Genomic DNA, 8,062 nt, shown 5'->3' with positions numbered 1-8,062 from the left:
AAAAGACTGCTGTCTAGTGGTTCCTGGGACACAAGTAATACTTCTGATTAATTACGTGATGCGATTTGCTCTGTGAACATGATACATGTTTATCACACCTATAACATTGTAGTTAACACGATTATATGTATATATCATTGTATGTATCATTATATATTGTATCATATATATATCATTGTATATATATCTATGCATGTACATAGCGGATTTGCCAGTTTCTGGCTAGGGGCCGCTTGCTGTTCTTTGTTAATAAAGAAGAAGAACATCTGCCCTTCTCTGTACTCGTTCCAGCAGCTCTACATCCTTCTTGAAATGAGGCCTCCAGACCTGTATACAGTACTCAAGGTGTGGCCTGACCAATGCCTTATACAAGGGAATAATCACATCCCTGTCCCTGCTAGAAAAATTCCTGTATATCATTGACAAGACACCATGAGCTACTCTTGCAGCTCGTCTGCACTGCTCAGAGAACTTCATATCTGCCTGCACAATTACCCCCAGGTCCTTTTCATTCTCTACCACTGTCAGCGTAGTACCACAGAGTTGATACGTTGATCTGGGGTTACTGTTTCCCATATGTAGTACTTTACATTTGTCAATGTTAAACTTCATTTGCCACCTCTCAGCCCATCTGCTCAACCTTTCCAGATCCTGTTGCAGCAGCATAGTATCAGTAGTGTCCTTAACAACCCTGCCAACCTTTGTATCGTCTGCAAACTTGGACATTAAGCCTGATACACCATCATCAATATCATTTATAAATACAGAAAACAACAATGGACCCAACACTGAACCCTGAGGAACTCCACTAATAACATTAGTCCACGTTGAGCAGTGTCCATTGATTACCACTCTCTGTCTTCTGCCACTCAACCATCCCTTTATCCATAGCAGCAATTTGCCTCGAATGCCACACTTCTCCAATTTGTGCAGCAGTCTTCCATGCGCAACAGTATCAAAAGCCTTTCTAAGATCCAAATATATAATATCAAAGTTATTCCCTGCATCCAGTTCTTTTGTGACTACATCATAGTATCCAATCAAATTGGTCAGACAAGACCTGCCCTTAACAAACCCATGCTGTGTCTGAGCTATAACTGAATTCTTGTCCAGATGATCCTGCAGTGCTTCTTTAACCAGTGCCTCCATTAATTTTCCTGGAACCGAAGTTAAACTAACAGGTCTATAATTACTTGTGTCAGCCTTTGATCCTCCTTTGTGAATTGGGGTTACATTTGCACATCTCCAGTCCATGGGTACCTCCCCTGAGTCCAAAGAAGCTCTCATAATTATGGCTAGGGGTTTGCTTACTTCCTTTGCTGCCTCCTTTAATATAACTGGATAGATCCCATCCACCCCGGGTGCCTTTTTTATGTTTATCCTCAACAATTTCTCCTCCACTTTCCTCTCAGTTATTAGAAAATCATCTAGCTCACTGCCAATGTTTACTTCACCTACGACATTCCCCTTCCTGAATAACTCCTCATGTGTGAATGTAGATGCAAAATACTCGTTTAGATTGTTAGCCACCTGAGCTGGATCCTCAACTGTTGAACCATCAACATCCAGTGGACCAATCTGATTCATCCCTTTCCTTCTTGAGTTTAAATAGGTAAAGAACTCTTTTCTGTTTTTCTTTGCATCCTTTGCCAAGGATTTCTCATAATCTGCCTTTGCCTGCCTAATCTCCTTTGTGACTTGGTTACAGACCAACTTATATCTATCATAGGCTTCCACGTCACCCATTAATTTGTATGTATCCCATGCATTTTTCTTCTCTGCCATATGTCTCATTAGTTCATCTGACAACCATTTAGGCCTGAACCTTGAACAATATTTCTTGGTTGGTATGTAAAGCCTGGTAGCTTCCAAGATTAGTTCCTTGAATGCTTCCCATTTTGAATTTGCTGTTGGTAACATCATCAGTTGGTCCCACTGTATAGAATTTAAATACTGTCTCAGACCAGCATAGTCTCCTTTACGAAAGCAAAAACCCTTCCCTTTACCTCTGATGGTAGTTACCTCCTTGAGTAAATCCCACTTCAGCACACTGTGATCACTGCCACCCAGTGGTTCATTTATCTGCAGATTCCTAATGCATGAAGAATCACTACTGATAATCAGATCAAGAGTATTACTCCCTCTAGTTGCCTCCCGAACATGCTGATGTAGAAAACAATCATCCAATAAATCCACAAAAGCCTTGCTAGTGTGTGAGTGACCAACCCACAAATTCCAGTCAATATCTGGGAAATTAAAATCCCCCATTATAAGACTCTCTGATTTACTGGCCCACTCTATTTCCCTGTACAGTATCTTATTATACTCATCAGAGTCATTAGGCCTATAGCACACTCCTACTCTCAATTTTGATTTACCTATGCTTATGTCACACCAAACTGACTCAACACTGCACTGTCCAGCGATGTCAACTGGCTTCACTTCCTTGGATTTTATGTGTTTTTTAACTAATAGCATAACCCCTCCTCCCTTCCTATCCTGTCTATCCTTTCTGTAGACGTTGTATTCCCCAAATTCCAGTTCTGCATTCCTTATATCTGTGTGACACCACGTCTCTGATATCCCAACAATATCTGCCTTTGATGTTTTGAGTAATACCTCAAATTCATCAAATTTATTTACTAAACTCCTAGCATTAGTGTACACGCAAGGATACATGCACCTGTTTCTATTCTTAGCTACCCTAACACAACCCATGTGTTTACTTGTACCGCAATGACTTCCAGCAGTCTCTGAAATATCCTGCATCTTGTTTTTCAGGCTTCTGCTCATTCCAATAGAAGCAGTGCAAGAATCTCTTTCACCTCTGCCCGTGGCTACTGTTAATCCATTAGTCTTTGTCTCCCCCCAAGCTAGCAGTTTTCCGATCCACCTAACACTGCCTCGATAGCATCAGCAAATATTCTTGCACCCTTTGTATTTAAGTGTATCCCATCCCTGTAGAAGCAATCTCTCCTGTTAACAAGTACAGTCCAGGCTGAAAAAAATTCTACCCCTTCAGCCTTGCACAATCTTTCCAGGGCCGAATTGATCGACAAGGCTCTCATCATATACTCCCTCCTATCGTGTCTGGGCAGAATTGCAGACACTTTCAAATTCAACCCTACATCACGGCTTTTTTTCAACAGTGACCTGTACTTGTTAAGTAATTCCGCTGGTCTCCTACTCTTAATATCATTAGTGCCAACGTGTACAACTATATCACCTTTTGTGCCCTTAAAAGATGATATCTGCTCTACAACGTCATCAACCTTTGCCCCTGGCAGACATACCCTGGTCCTGTTCCACCTATCCTTTTTACAAAGCATGTTCCCCGTTTCCCTGACAATTGAGTCACCAACAACTACTAGTTCCTGTTGGACCAGCGCATTCTGCCTTGGGGGCTGCCTCTGTGTTGCAAGATGACCAAGTCCAAGCTCTGGTGTTGATGTGGGCAGCTGAGAGCTTGATGGGCCCCTCAATTTATTTCCTTCGAGGGCATCCACCCTGTCCTTCAAGGTCTCATATAGGCCCATAACAACGCCGAGTTGTCGCCTAATTTCCTTGCACTCCTTGCATCGTGCACACACAAAGACATCCCCCATGGCAGTATCATGTCCCGTACCCGATTGCTCCGCAAATATCAAGCAAACAGTGCATCTTAAAAGGCCGTGATTCAGGGGGCAACCGCCCCCCTCAGTTCTCCCCTGAGTCACAGCACTCCCATTAGCTTGAGCCTTTTGCTTTGTTGCTCTGGTCAGAGTCATGATTTCGATTTAAATGTCAATAAAATTACAATTTCAGAACAAAATTAAAACCTTAAACTTGTATCTTAACACAGTTATAACGCTATATTTATTTTTCGGTATCGAATGTTATCTACGAGTTCCCTTTATATAACTTCCGTATCAAGTATGTATTAATTATTTGCTACGTTTGTACTCTAAGTCGTTATATATATATAGTTAAAAGTACAATTTAATTGACAATGAAGTTTAACAAGATTAATAGATGTACTGATTAATTGACAATATTATATTATGCACTATACTATACAAAGCTAATGCTATCGAATTCCGGATATGCTGTATCGCGCTTCAGTAACGAGTGTTATCTACGAAATCCCTTTATATAACTTCTGTATCAAGTTATGTATTAATTATTTATTTTTACTAATTATTTATGTTCCGTAACCTAAGTGGTTATATGTATAGTTAAAATTACAATTTAATTGCCAATGAAGTTCGACAAGATTAATAGATTTTACTGTTTAATTTTCACGTAGCAATGGCGGCCGTTTATGAACGGTAAACACGTGGATTTGATACCCTTTCCGATACTAAGTAATACCTACAAAATCTCTATCTAAGTTATTTTAACTTTAAGTACCGTAAATAGGAATATAAAGCTACTCTAGAAATAAGTTAATATGTCAATTTAAACTAATAAGGCAGAAAATAAATCAGAAAAAACTTCTCTATTCCAAGAGCGGCAGAAAGGCACGTCCACACAGGAAATCCTCGACCTCAGGACTCGCATTAAGAATCTGCAGCTAAAGGAACTTCCCAGATATTGACGGAAACTTGTGGGTTGGTCACTCGCACAACATTTGTGGAACTATTGGATGGTTGCTCTCAAACATGCTGCTACTACAGCAGCATGTTCGAGAGACAACTGAGGGAGTAATACTCTTGATCTGATCATCAGCAGTGATTATTCATGCATTAAGAATCTGCAGCTAAAGGAACCATTAGGGAACAGTGATCACAGTGTATTGATGTGGGGTTTACTTAAAGATGTAACTACCATCAAGGGTAAAGGAAAGGGTTTTTGCTTTCGTAAAAGCAACTACAGTGGACTCGGACAGTTTTTAAAAAATATACAGTGGGACTAACTGATGATGTTGTCATCATCAAATTCTAAACAGGAAGCATTCATTGATCCAATTGATGATCCTGCTGACAAGTTGAATAAGTACTTTGCATCTACATGCAAACGAGGAATTCTTAAGGGAGTGGATGGCAGAAGTACAGTAGACTCTTGATTTACCGGTATAGGTTTAACGGGACACTTCAAGACTCCAAATTAAAAAAAAAAAAAAACAGAATAGGAATTGTCACTTACTTACGACTTGCAAAACAGATGTTTTGCAAGTCGTAAGTAAGTGACAAGCAGGACGTTATAAAGTCGTCATTGGGATATTATTATCTTGCAACCCCCACGCTCAAAAAAAAAAAAAAAAAAAAGTTTGGTTTGTTTCAGTGCGTCGCTTCGATTGTTCTGTTTCGTCATACCGCAAAGAAAAAAATTTTTTTTGTTTATAAATCGCGAAAATGATGGGTAAACGCAAACGAGTTGCGCTTTTAATTAAACAAAAACTTAAAATTATTCAAAAGTTTGAAAACGGTGCATCCATTAAATCTCTAAAGAACCAGTTTGGTCGCGTATAGTTGGTGACAAAACTATACGCGACATTGTAAAAAATAAATGGAAGCATCATATTGGACACGCGAGTAGTGCGTGGTAAGTTTTTTATCTGTCGCCATATTTTTTACTTAGGTTGCTAAACATTTTTGGATATACTGTACTGTAGCAAGTCCCCCGACTTACGTAACTTCGAACTTACATTCATTTTTTTTTTTCTTTTTTAGGATTGTAAAATTTAAAACAGAATAATAAGCAATCAATAAAGACAATCATGGCACACGGGATTTGTAGTCACAAGCTTAAAAATAGGAATGAAAAAAATATTAAAATTTATTTAGGTTTTTTTTTTAATATGGCTGAAGATTTCGGTGAAGGGGACACACATTTCACCATGATAACGTAAAATCCCACAGAATTCCAGCCATTGGTATTATCGCAAATGCAATACGATCGAGTTTATTACCCTTTTATAATGAATTGCAGTAACAGAAAAGCCCAATAACCCGGAATGCGCAAATTGTTTTATGGTAGTGACCTCCAGAAAGGTGTTTTAGTAAAATGTGAGCTCGTGTGGGGTGATAATAGTGAGTTTGCCTTAACCTTGTGAAATTCTTTAAATAAAATTTAATTTTGACTGTTATCATGGTATCGACTAAGAGAATAAGTGACAGTGGTACTAGTAAATCTATCAAAAAAAAAAAAAAAAGGAAAGCAATCGATTCGGATCAGAAAATTAAAATAAGGATGTTTGAAAATGGTCAAACATGAACAAGTATCACGCGGAATTTAGATTTGTCAGTGTCAACAGTGAACACAATAATAAAGGAAAAGGACAGAATACGAGAAGCGGTGAAGGGATTGGCACCAATGAAGTCAACTATGATTACTAAGGCTACGAAATGCATATCAGTTTTTACTGTACAATTTCTTCCTTTAATGTTTTCTTTTCTTATGTGCCACTCCAACAATATATAACAATATAAAAATATATAACTATTTTTCTTCATTCTTCTGAGTATATTATGTAGTTTTTGTAATTTTGGCATATCACGGATATAGGAGCAATATTTTATTAGTCATTCCCTAGTTACGTAAAACTCGACTTACGTAAAAAGTCCTGGAACGTATGTTGGGGACTTGCAGTGTTTTTGGATTAACCGAGAAATCGATTATCCAGGATTTTTATTTTACCATCTATCCCGAAAATCGAGAGTGTACTGTATATCAAACTCTATCAGGGAGCTAAAGGATTTTTTAATAACTGAGAGGAAAGTGGAAGAGAAATTGCTGAAGAAATGCAATGTAAGAAATGCAACTGGGGTGGATGAATCCAATTATATTAGGGGAGGCAAAGCAAAGGAGGTACACAGACCCTTAGCCTTATTTTCATCAGTATCCTTTGATAGAGATATGCACAAGTATCTGCAATTCACAAAGGAGGAACAAAGAGTGACATGAGTAATTACAGAACTGTTAGCTTAACTACTGATCCAGTAAAAGCATTAGCATTAGAAGAGGCATACGATGCAAGAAAGCAAGCTTATGCAGCATCAGCCAAAAAAAAAAAAAAAAAAACCACTTCCACTTCACCCCTCCATTCGTTTGAAATACCTGTCCAGCTGAGCCTTAAATTTATTTAGGCTATCAACTTCCACAAGGGATGGAAGTCTGTTCCACCAACCAACTACCCGCTGGCTAAAAGCAAATTTCCGCACATCTATCCTACATCTGTCTTTCCTCAGTTTGAATTTATGTCCTCCCAAGTGATTATTCTGAGCAAGAGGAAGAATCCCATCGGCATTGAGCATGCTCAAGTCATTCAAAGTCTTATACACCTCTATCAGATCACCTCGCTAGTGCCTAGTCTCCAGTCACTGTAATTTGCAAAACTTAAGCCTTTCTTCATAAGAGCAACACTTTGTTCCATTCACTAATCTTGTTGCCTTTCTCTATATTCGTTCCAGCAGCTCTACATCGTTCTTGAAATGAGGCCTCCAGACCTGTATACAGTACTAAAGGTGTGGCCTGACCATTGCCTTATACAAGGGAATAATCACCTCCTTATCCCTGCTACAAAAATTCCAGCATATCATTGACAAGACACCATGAGCTACCCTTGCAGCCCATCTGCACTGCTCAGAGAACTTCATATCTGACTGCACAATTACCCCCAGGTCCTTTTCATTCTCTTCCACTGTCAGTGTAGTACCACAGAGTTGATACGTTACTCTGGGATTACTGCTTCCCATATGTAGTCCTTTACATTTGTCAATGTTAAACTTCATTTGCCACCTCTCAGCCCATCTGCTCAACCTTTCCAGATCCTGTTGCAGCAGCAGCATAGCGTCAGTAGTGTACTTAACAACCCCACCAACCTTTGTATCGTCTGCAAACTTGGACATTAAGCTTGATATACCATCATCAATATCATTTATAAATACAGAAAACAATAATGGATCCAACACTGACCCCTAAGGGACTCCACTAATAACATTAGTCCACGATGAGCAGTGTCCATTGATTACCACTCTCTGTCTTCTCCCCCTCAGCCATCCCTTTATCCATAGCAGTAATTTGCCTCCAGTGCCACACTGCTCCAATTTGTGCAGCAGTCTTCCATGTGCAACAGTATCAA

The sequence above is a fragment of the Mastigoproctus giganteus genome, chromosome 13, assembly GCF_048544385.1.
Source record: "Mastigoproctus giganteus isolate SK-2022 chromosome 13, ASM4854438v1, whole genome shotgun sequence".
Lineage (NCBI taxonomy): Eukaryota > Metazoa > Arthropoda > Arachnida > Uropygi > Thelyphonidae > Mastigoproctus > Mastigoproctus giganteus.
This window is presented reverse-complemented; position numbering follows the sequence as displayed.